We start from the raw sequence: 12674 nt of genomic DNA on the forward strand, positions 1-12674 counted from the left end.
GCGGCACACAAATGTTAAAATTTACACCCACAGCCATAAAACATACACTCTGGTGTAAAGACACAGTGGGCTAATGGTACAGCATGCATTATACAGTAGATGAGTACTATACTCAAAAGTGGGTAACTTTAAGATTCTCTGGAGACTTCGAGGATACCACGTCGACAGGAAGTGGACTGAATGTCAATGCAACGCCTCTGGGGCAATTACCGTATCCAAGCTCCATCGGGGGAGCCCTTGATTGCTCCAAAGAGAGCTCTCTTACTTTCTGATTCGCGCGTTGCCTCATGCCCACTTGCACCCAAAATGCAAGTGGAGAGCGTCCGCGTGAAGGAATCAGATTTATTACTGGAGCCTGAGATTAAATAACCGCGCACAGAAATGGTGCTGACCAACGCTAGAATGAGGCTGCATGGGGAATAAGCAGTGCGCCGCTTCTTTAAAACTCACAAATGCCTCACAACAGGTGCACTTCAGGTCATCTATATTTAATCTGAGTGGCCTTTGCTGGATGATGAACGTAAACAAGAGTGTGCATGTGTTTGTGCCGTAAGCGATGGCCAATACAGTCGCCCTCCCCTGTCGATGCAAGTGAAGCTGCTGCTTTGCTTCCTCTTCAGAAAAACGCTCATTAAACCCGCCTCCGGGACTGCATGTGTATGAGTATACCGACATACGAGCATTTGTGTGTGTGTGTGTGTGTGTGTGCTTTCGTGGGTGTGTGCACTTTGCGTTTGTGCTTGCGCCTGCTCCAGCGAGGTGCTTGTCAGGACTCGCGGGAGAGGTCAAAAGGGAGAGGTCGTTAATCAAGACGGACAGGAGCAACACACTGGCGTTCCCGGGATGACAGTGTTGCTGGGAGCTGCCGGTCCCTCAGCCCAGATCCCTCTCTGATCAGAGCACCAATTAAGAACCGTGCTGCTCCACTCCTCAGCAGAGGCAAGGAAGACAACCTTTTGTTCCCTGCCTTACATCCCACAAATCAGACGAGAGCCCAGGAGCAGGTCCGGCTGGGTTTTTAGTACAACAGGAACACGAGGGTGTTCGGCGCGCGCTGATGCGTTCCAGAGAACGGGCTCATGTTGTACTTTGCGTCGTCATCATGTATGAAATGACAAATAAGGCAGAGAATAGCTGAGATGCAAACTCCAATTACACTTCATAGTGTAAAGCACAGACAGTTGTGCAGCAGCTTTTTTTGTTGCAGTAATTAGACTGCACTGACAAAACCGAGCTCAGTGTCATCACTGACAACAGAAAGCTTCTCTTAAGGTTCGTCCCATGCTTCGATAACACTCATCAAATTGCAGGACCTCTATTCATGGTGTGTTTTTTTCTTGCCTCACCCAGACAGCACTAATGATCAATTCCAGCCCTCAGCATGTTTATTCATGAGTGTGTTACACCTGGTTCCTCTTTGTTGCCGATGCATTTCCTCAAGTATTGTGTGACGCCTTACCTCCCACGCGCCTGGCTCAGATGCCATTTCTCTCGTCTCCTTCTCACGATCGGGCTTTGTTGGACACACACGCCCACGCACACACACAGCTATTGCTTGCTAATCTGAGCTCTTTTATTTAAATGTTTGTGTTTTTTTTCCTTTGGTTATCTAATTAGTATTTTTTTTGTCACATTTATTGTGTCAATAATTAGTTTGACTAGCATTAGTATTATTAGTATTTTAATTATTTGCTTTGCTGTTCAGACATGTTCTCAAGTCGAACATGTCCATCACAAGTTCCGAGAGCTAAACATTTTCTAAATCCTTCTCTTCTCCAGTACATTTTACACTTCAAGAATAAAACACTAAAGCATTTTTGCATCAAAAATGACTCAAACGCTCAGTCAACCATTACCATCGTTGCGCTTTATTTTCTTTTTGACTGACTAAGGATTAAAAAGATAGCTTCCCATATTTACTATACAAAAGTAAATGTGCTTTGAACTTTCTTTCACTGCCTAAAAACTCTCGATTCAAAAATGCTTCTGGCTGCGAATGTTTTAGATAATTCTAAAATCTCAGTTTCATTTAAGTTCTGATGTTAATTACTCTTATTTATCTTTATGGTCTTGGACAGCTCTTGGGCTTGTTTAGGTTGTTTTTTTAATCCCGTAATCATATCTGTTTTTGGTGTGTTATCTTCCTCATGTTGTTTGTCTGTATCTTTGCCAGAAAACTCCTTAAAGTCGTTTTCCTCCCAGTTAAATTGCTTTTCTAATCAATTAAATGAATAGTGTTTCATAAATAAGCCCAAAAACAACTCACTGATCCAGAAACTCAAAACACATTCAGTCATTTATTCATCCATGCTCTCAGTGTTGGTGTAATGGCCTCCACGTGGCCAACACAGGACACTGCATTGTCTACAGACAGCAGAACTGAACGAGCATTATTAATTCACTCGCCTTATCCGTGCAATATTGCTGGACGGTGTAGGATGCATCACATCTGTGACTTGGTGCGTGTAAACACAGCCGGTATGTTTGTCTGCCTGTTTCATCTCCTCACAAACGCTTCAGTGAGAGTTTCTCGTCTCTCCATCGCTCTCCCTGTTTATCTCAATGTCTCGCTTCCTCCTCACCTTTTCTTTTCCGCTTTTCTCCTTGCCAGACTGATGCGATGCACCATTTCAGGGCAAGCTCGGTGGTTAGAGTTTCCACCCACTGATATGATTAGGTGTCATTAGCCGGTTCAGCCCGTCAGGCAAGGCTGACACTCAGCAAGTGAGAGAGGTCTGTGGTATTGATTGCTTCTACTTTAGAGAGCTTGACCCCATTCTTCAGCCTTGCTTCACTGCTAGAAATGAGCAATCCTACTATGGCATGTGCTGGTGAGTTCAAGCTGAAGAGCATGTATATGTCTCTACGTATATATCTATCTTTTCTGCCATCTATCTCCTTTGACTCCTCGTCTGGATGTCCTGCAGCCATCTCGTCCCTCCGCTGTGTGGTCGCTGAAGAATATGAAGTTTTAGTTGCAGCTGTCTCGCTGGGGAAATATAAGTTGACTGTCTATTGCATTACTGTTTCTAAGCCTCACATCAGGAGGTGATCAGATTCCCTGAGGTAGAAGGACCACGGGAAATGGAGAAAGGGAAGAAAGAATGTGTGTGTGAGTTTGTCTCTCTGTGTGTGTGTGTGTGTGCCTTGATGATTGTGGGTGCACTTTTGGACCAGTACTGTTCCCTAAATCAGATTTGTACAGGCTGTTGTGTTCATGTATGTGTCTGAGCCAGGTATCATTTTCTGCTGTGCATGCAGTCTGTACACAGTAACCATTTTGTTCGGGTACAGTGCGTTCTTGTTAACTCAAACAGTCAGGCTGTAGCTTGGCTCTGTACAAAGAATCCAAACAGACATTTGTTTTTTTTCGAACAAACATTAGCATGAACAAGAAACATGACTTAGCTGACATTACAATTATTTGGTTGTTGCTGCCCTGACAATGTGGATCCAGTACTGCAGGTACTGATGCTGTCCTGAGATTTTCAAACACTTTTCTTTCGTGGATGATGGCAGTTAAAAACAAAAAAATGCAGTCAGCAGTTTATTGTGGGGAAGGAACAACAACTTCTCACTGAGATATGTTGAAGGAAAATGGCCAGGAGCATGCAAATAATAGCTCAGTGCAACAGCGATCATCTCTGAACTCATGAAACCTGTGAGTGGGTGACAGAGGCAGCATACTGGTACACTACACTGATCACCAAAACAGCCTCAGATCAGGCATCAATACAAGGATTCATCCTGTGTCAAAGGTAGTTTATGATTGTGTAATGGCCATCAATACAAACTGACCACTGACTTACATTTTTATGGATTTCAAAAACAATTCAAAAACTGTAATATGTAAGGCCTGAATAACACATACTATGGTAAAAGTATGTGAATGGCCAAATTTAATATATGTATTTTACTTGATAAATAGGGAGTTATAAATATTAAACACACTTGATGACAGTGTTTGTTTAAATGAGCAATGCCAATGAATACATGTTACTCTCATGTGTTCACGCATACAGTATGAATTAGAAGCATATTTATTAATCGCGAAAAGGCAGGCTCAAAAGTCATGGGTTGTTATATAAAATATTTTACTTCAGAACAAGTATCTACAACAAAGTAAAAATATTCCATTACAAGTACCAGTCCTTCATTCTAAATCCTTCTTAGTAAAATGTTTTAGAAAATGTATCAGAGGATAAAGTACAGGAGCGCTGAGATTAATGTGGTGACAAAAAAAAAAGTTCTGCTCCACAAATCATTTTTTGAGGATTTCTTGCTTGTATTGAAATATTACATTGGTGATGTTCGAGGCGGAGATGTCTCTTTGGAGAAAGTGCTTACAACTCACAAACAACTGAAACATTGAGAGGGCATGAGTCCTGACCAACCACTGCATTAATATAACGGCCACAAGCCAAAAACGATTGATGAAGATCAACGATTGAGGCTCCTTCACCATGTGTTGTATATAAATATAAAGTACTGTATGTTTTTCAAGTAAACTCTACAAACAATAGCTCTCAGATATGATGGTGTGGCGTGTTTCATTCATAAACGAGGCTACCTCGTGCAAGATTAGATTCTGCTGCAAAACCACTATCAGCAGTTGGCAAACCGTCTCTCTGACCCGACCCGAGTTCTCTCACCACTCCTTAAGGTTGATATGTTATCTCATCTCTGATTGAATATATATCCCCACCAATCACAAATGAGGTCTTTACTATTTGTTTTTTCTAAATCAGGGTAAGCACTTCATCCAGTGTCCTATAAAGGCAAGGACCAGCCTTACCCAGAGTGCCCAGAGCCCCGCTTTGATGCTGAGTAGCAGCTTAACAGGCTTATACTGGGGCAGGGGAGCAAGTCAATCAGCTGCTATTGAGTGACTGTGATGGCCAGCTGGACCATCACACTCCCCAGAGAGACAGTTTTGTTTTTCCATTAAGATCGTTATTACACAAGGAGGCATGACACAACCTCCAAGTGAGTTTCCCTGTACACAGGAAAGATAGAAAAAGTAGTTCTTATGAATGAAGTTGGCACCACAGCTGTGGCAAAGATGGCAATATCTGTGAACTCAATGCTTAACCCGAGAACACTAACGTCGGGTGATTTTTACCCGAGCAATTGTGGTAACATCCTTTCCATTGCGTTGCTTTTGTCAGAGTTGCGTGGATCTTTGTGTAGCTTCATGCTGCTCAATGATGATATTGAAGATAGGCCGGTCTCTCTGCTCAAATCCCTGTTTTTTTTAACAGGCACATAGTAGCAGCGTTAGTAATAGAGGGTGAACATTTTTCGGATGGACATTACCCTTGGAGGGAGAAAGGCTCACATGTCACAGGAACGGGTGGACCAAAGAACATGACACCTGTTTTTCGTTTCACGAAAGGTTCTATAGGCTAAAATAAAAGAAGAGTACTGCAATTTGCTTGTATTGTTGTATTTTAATACATTTGGATGAGAAGTATGCTTTATCAGGTACATTATATCGGGTAAAATTAGTCAGTGATGCTGTTACTGTTTGTAACGTTAGTGTTCTAGGGTTAAGAAAAACAAGGCATCTAACCAACAGTGCTTTAGTCTTCATGCTCAAAATTAGATTTCTCGTATACCACGCATGCTTGAGATTTGCATTCAAAAGTGAAATGAATGATTATTGGATTACTGAGCGAAAGAAAACTCCAGTTTTCATTTAAGCTCACCAAGCGTCCTGTACCAGCCAAAGGGGAATTTGATGGCCTCCCCCTTTGTCAGCTAACAGGCCCAGGAGGGAGCGCCATTAGTTTTAATCAAACGCCACTCTAATCGAGAGCCCTCCCATCTTCATAAAGATAATTACTAGAAATGTCAGGATCTACAAGAGCTCCCCCCCTCCTCTTGACCTAAACCATGAATAGCGATAAACCACAAGGCTGGACATGTATCTTTATAAGAGGGTAAAGCCATGGCATCTACTTGACTGGATCAATTACTCAGCATTAGCCGCAGATGGCCTCCATAACAGAATTATATCCCGGTGAGTAACTCTAAATCATCCCTATTGAACTTTTATGGACCAATCAGCTGAGTTAGCGAGTAATAGAGCACAAATGGGAGAATGAATAAACTATCTTCTGAAGAGGATATTCTGTGTTTATTGAGTAGTTTGTATTCTACTTAAAATGGTAACATGAGGACAAAAATATTGAAAGTATTGTGCTCAGGATAATATTTTTACTTGATATTTTCTGTATGCAAAGAGAATTCATAGAGCCCAGCGAGGCTTTCATGTGATAAAACCTGGAGGGCAGTCTGGGTGCGATGTCGAGGCAGACATTAAAATGAAATGAAATATACTGCATGTTGGCAATGGCCGGATGGAATTCATAATTATTTATGAGCATTTATACTTGTGAGGAAGAGAAAGTAATTGAACTGAAAATTATTTTGAACTTAAGTTGGCATTTCATTTTTATAATGTGATTTTGGGTCTAAGTCCATGTAATGAGCAGTGATGAGAGTGGAATTACAGCAAATCTAAGTATATTAAAACAGTGATGGCCAAGTGACAGCAGTGTCATGTGAGCAGGGTCAAACACAGGTTAGACCAGACAGCAGAGCGGCTCACCTGTATACAGAGTTATTATCTCAAAATATGAACATCATCAACTCTAGTATCAATACCTGTATTTGTGGTGATGGGAGAAGCACTGAGATCCTGCTCGAGTTAACACCCCAATGTCAAAATACAAGTTCATTAAAGTCATGCCTTAATTTTACTAATGTTTGATGTCAAGACATTTATATTATTAGCACATGTACTTCTACATTCTACTGTCAAAGTGGAAAATACCTATTATGCATATGTGAGTGTCCCTTTGTTTTATTACTATAATGATATCATTGCATAGTTCTTACTGATGGATTGGATAATTATTAGTGATGGTCTCAAATTTAAAGATATCTTGCAGCAGGTTAATTTAGGGTGAATTTATAACAATGTTGTATAGTGCTAAGTAGTTTATTGTACAGTGATGCAATATATGTTATACATGGATCTTTACACATTATGTTAAATAGTATTCTGAAAAGTAACTACAGCTACCAAATACATTTTAGCGGAGTTAAAAATACACCATTTTCCTCCAGGTGAACAAAGTATGAGCTGGAAGCACCTCAAATACTCAAACGTGTACTTCAGGAGCGGCGCTGCCGTTGCAACCATTATAAAATAAAGACCAAACTTGATACAGAGTCCCAAGATTCCAAAGTCTCATCAGCTCTTTGATGTGGCGTCGCTGTCTCCTGAACTTTGACTGATCGCTCTCTCTGGGCTCTTGCAGAGTGTCAGGACAATGGATGAGGTGGCGGAGAGTGACTGACAGCTACCGGGCAGCGGCTGCTCCCCAAGCAACCACCCTTCAGGCAGCCCATCTAAAAAAAAAAAAGCTGCTGCTAATTGAATCATACGTACGTTTTAGGATGCAGGTAATGTTCGGTAGATGCCTTTATCAATTTGAAAAGTGAATTTTGCCACTCAAAGAAAAATATTCATCTGAGTTATTTTTTCCTCCGGAGGAACCGTTGCAAGTCAGAGCTAGGCCTTTAAATTCCCACCACTGTATTATTACCATGTCTATTATGCATATTGGGAGTGCACGAGGGACAGCTGTCATGAATATGGGTTTTAATTTGTTAAATACTCGCCAATTCTCTGTCTATCAACACACCCGGCATATCACGCGTACGGCACCGAGCACAAGTGAATTGTTATGGATCTATCATATTCCCCAGTACAAGCGTTAATTTGGTCCGACCCACGCACAGGATATCAAGAAATCAATATTGCTTTCCCGTGTCTGTGGCGGCGCTAGGTGGGCCTAATTGAAATGTATGAGGGAGCCTGCTTAAATGATCTGTGCAGGCAAGGGAGCCAGAGTGATTGCAAACATATGGAACGATTCCTTAGACAAGAGAAACATTTGTACAATGGTGAGATAGAAGCAGAGCAAAAGAGTTGAAATGAAGGACAGAAGAAGAAAGAAAGAAAGAAAGAGACAGAAAGAAAGAGACAGAGACACAGCAGAAGAATAATGTTTCTGGACTCAGGAGAGACGTTTCATTAGACTTTGTCAGCTTTTCAGTTGAACGCTCGAGTTAGTTAGCGAGCGAGAGATGAAGGTAGAAAAAGCTCAGAATGATGTGGGGGTTGGCACATTATTAAACCATTAAAAAAATAAATGACAGCACAAACATGGGACTGAGCATCAATTGCTTTCACATGTAAGCTGAAACAATGAGCCTGACCTGGATACCTTTGTTTTGTAACATTGTAGTGACAAATGACGGTTCATTTTCATGGTTCCATCCTTCTTTCCACCTCCTCCCCTCTTGTTTCCTCCCTCCTCCGTCCAACTCTCTCCCCATGTCTCTCTCTAATAAGCTATTGACATTTTGCTTAGTAATGACTGCAAGACTAATCGGTTTGGCATCGTCCAGAATCAGCAATGAGTAGAAGTGTCATTTTCTAACCTCCACGACAGGTAGACGACTAGGCTCACTCAATTCCAATTGGTCAGTTTAATTATCTCCTCTGGGTAAGGGCCACCATCTCCTGTGCTGAACTGGCTCTACCGCTCCATGATGCAGTGATTAGTCAGGACCATCTTGCTCTAATGTGACGAACACAAGTGAGTCATGTCCGTAAACGCAAGGATACACATACAGCAGATGTGTTGAGGCGTCAGCGTTGCACTTAAATTTGGAAGGATGAAATGAGGATCTCTAAAAACATAATGATAACCTGGACAAACAGTATGTCTGATGTGATTGTCATTTCAGCTAACATACGATATTCTGTGTTTTAAAGAAAGAACAGAGTTGAAGTCATACAGTCAAACAGCAGCTCTCACTTCAACAAAGATATAAAAAGAGTTGCTGTTTGGTGACAAACATCTTTTTTTTTTCAAGTGGCCCTCAAGTCCTTCACACATGCTATGTTATTGAGAGTTTACACCATTTCCTAACTGGCAGAGAGGGCATTTTATGACAGCCAACTGGCAATAATGTTTCTTTACAAATATTGCTTGAGGCTAGAAAACAAAGCTCGAGCCGCATGCTCACAGCCTCAGGAAGGTCCATGAGCGAGTGTCAAGTGTGCTGATACAACTCTTAAGTTATCTACACCTTGCACATTGCTTTGCAAATAGAAACAAGAAAAGTGCACTCAGTAGATGGCAGATCTTCGCCAAGTGTGTCTTCCGCGACCACTGCTGTGATCTCAGATTGAATGATCTCAACCACAATTGCCCGCCGTCGCCACCGCGAGTGCATCGCATTTTTTTCACACTTGTGACGCAACAGACACACTGACAGTTTTTTGTCCTTCTCATCTATGCAGCTCACTGCACCGGCTCTGTGCAGCTAAACTGCAGCTCACGATACAAAGCTTCATGATGACTGTTTAATGCTTCCTCTGAAGAGTAAAGGTCAGCCCTGCTGTGGGTTTTGTTCTGTTAGCTGTTAGCTCTGTTAGCCAAACACACCAGAGGACTCCCACTGACTGCTAACAATAGCTCTCCTTCTGACAAAAGAGGACCTGTGCAATTGTAGTCTGCTTTTGGTTTGCTTTGTCATTTGTTCATCAACCGTCACTGGAAGCAGAAAGACATGAATACATACATTCATGAAAGCAATTGTCTCGCCTCGGCGTGCAAATCAACTGATGCTGTTATTTATCACTCGCCCCAACCGGGCGGTTAAGAATAGTGAGGAGTCAGCAGTGAATGACGGTATAAATCAGTCAATACAATGTCAACCATGTGAGGTCCTTGCGCATACAGTCCTAAATGACAAATAAATAAATATTAGGCCACCTTTATTAATCTGTCTATATGACACAAACAACATTAGAGTGATATTTCCATCAGCTTTTCTGCTAAATAACACACATTCCACACGCATACGAGCCACTCAATCAGAGACGGCGCCTTGGCAAAAGAATGCCACGAAAGGGAATCGATTATCAATGTATTGACATGCACATCTCCGGTGAGCACGAGGACAATGTCGGGATAAAAATATACAGGAAATGGAATCTGAGAACAACACAGTTTGGAAGAGAAATAGCAGATTCCAGGAAATATCTGTCAAGTACAATGTGTTTGTTTTGAACGCGGCCACTAAACACTGAATAAAGCCTTTTTATGTTATGCTTTAAACATTCTGACATCCAGTTTTAATGCAAATGTATGGAATATTATTTATGTGTAAATCCTCTTAAGAGCAGTTGATTGTCATATATATATATATATATATATATATATATATATATATATATATATATATATATATATATATATATATATATATATATGAAATATAGATGTAGATGACATGTAGATGTAATAGCAAGAGTTGAGTGACAACCAGAATTGCTCTCGTACAGGTCTTATATCCTTTTTATGCAGAAAATGCAAGAGTCTCTCATATCCCGTTTGCATATCTCCAGCAAATGTCTTTTTCATTCATCCTTCAACTCCAGACTGTTAAGTGTTTTGGAGCAAGCGCGATCCAGCCGAGTGTGTACAGATGTGGTAATCCATTTGTTTAAATACATCTGACATGTTCATTAAGCTGCTAAGCCACACATCCTCACATCCCCCCCCCCCTTTTCTCTCTCAATCCTTCTACCAAAAGCTGCTTTTTCTTACCGCATTGAGACGGTAATTACCATGCAGTCAAATGAGAGGATGGCAAGCAGAAACACAGTGCTGTCTGTGGCTGCCTGCCAGCCAAGCTACTTACACAGTGGAGCACACAGAGCCCAGACTCCACAGGCCAGGAGACGGGCTGGGTATAACTCTAACATCCTGAGCTAATAAAGATCATCTCTCAGGCTGAGGATTTTCGATAGTGATATAGTATGGCAACAATTTTTCCGATAGATGATATGCTTGTAGAAGCATCACACAACAAATACAGAGCCAAAACACACACAAATATATTTCTAAATAATGCAAGACTGAGGCATGGCACGGGGTATTAAGCTCCTCTAAGTGAGATGATTAAACATACATCATGGTACACAGAGCATGATGTACCACCACCACTACTCCTGACACCGGCAAGTTAAAGAAATCCGACAGGCCTCGCACCAGGCTGTGCCATTTTCATGAATTCTGGAAGGAAAATGAAAGGTTCACCACCATTTCTGCACTCCAGGAGTGTCAGAGACTCTCTGCCTGCGTGCCTGCCTGCTTTTCGGGCATGTCGCTGCCAACTTGGCATCTTACCCGGGCACTACACTAGTGTCGGCATTGAGCCATCTCCGCCAGCTCCATGATTGCCATGATCTGGGTCGGCAAGAGTATTACATGGCCACCTGGAAAGAGGCGAACACCTGGACGCAGCTTAACGCTCGGCTCAGCCATAATACAGGTCTTTTCTCTGCCAGTATACACAAACCTCCCTTCTCTCTCGCTCATATGGTGCACACACAAATGATTCAAGTGATTAGGTATTGTGTAGGCCTGCTGTTGGTCTACTGTAGGAAACATTTTGCAAAATCAAACTGCAATCAATGAGGCCTGCTGAAGGTAGTGATGCTGCCAAAGGATGCATTGTGTGATACACAGCAGGTTATACGCTGCACCTAACAGGGACTTCCTGCATAATGTGTCCACATTATCAATAGTGCATTGTACAGCAGGTGAGCCTCAGGAGGGACATTTTGTGAAGCAGGGAGTTTGGCACTTGCCTCTTTACTTGTGTTGAATATATATATATATATATATATATATATATATATATATATATATATATATATATATATATATATATATCCTTGCATTATGAATCACCCAGCATTGTGAAAGCCAGTTGAGTTCTTGGTCATTTTCATGACAGCCCTGTCATCCCACATTGTGCAGCAAAAGTATTGTGCTCTTGACCTTTGTCACTAAATTCCATTGTATTTTGATCAAATCATCACTGTGTATTCCCTCTTTGTTGATTATTATTTTTTTGCATAGACTTAACCTTTGCTTCTCTACTGTTGGCACTGAACATAGACTGGGAGGATCCACTTGCTGCATCATTAAAATACATCTACACTCTGTTCCACTGAGGTACCAGACTGATTAAATCCCCTCTCTTTATGCCAATGGGTAACACCTACTGTACCCTAATCCTCCTGGCCATGAGCAATTCCATTGTTTTGTCAATTGTCCTGAGTAAGTAGGCACCTGATTTGACCAGTTTTCATTTGTCCCTTTGCTATACATTTATTGCCACAAAGCAAGTTCTGTCCTTTATTTGAGCATTCTTAAATTCTATAACATAATCATTTATTTTTGTTTACCATTTGCCTTTGTTGGAGAACCAGTATTCATTAAACTCGATTCCACTTTAGTAAGAATAAGAGTCACAAGTCACAGTGATAGTGGCAGTCGAAGGAGAGGGACAGTATGCGACACAATAGGAACAACATGAAAAGGCCACATAAGCAGAAGGTGTTGGGGGAAAAAAATCCACGCACAGCAAATTAGATGGGAGAAAAGATGACTGAGTTAATGATACCGCAGAATGTGTGCTAATTAGTGGTCCTGGGGGTGGTTGTTAGTGGGGAATGTCCACTGCTCATGTGTGCTTATATAAGCAATCAATGGCTTTAATTAGACTATTAGGTG

At 41.5% G+C, this 12674-nt stretch overlaps 1 protein-coding gene across 29 annotated transcripts in view; it reads left to right on the top strand.

Annotated features, from left to right (window-relative positions):
- Nucleotides 1–12674, top strand: part of LOC137791982 (receptor-type tyrosine-protein phosphatase delta-like) — a 332202-nt gene that overhangs the window by 68013 nt on the left and 251515 nt on the right. The window lies entirely within an intron of this gene.

The sequence above is a fragment of the Clinocottus analis genome, unplaced genomic scaffold, assembly GCF_023055335.1.
Source record: "Clinocottus analis isolate CAN_PGR_092001 unplaced genomic scaffold, fCliAna1.0.p SCAF_21, whole genome shotgun sequence".
Lineage (NCBI taxonomy): Eukaryota > Metazoa > Chordata > Actinopteri > Perciformes > Cottidae > Clinocottus > Clinocottus analis.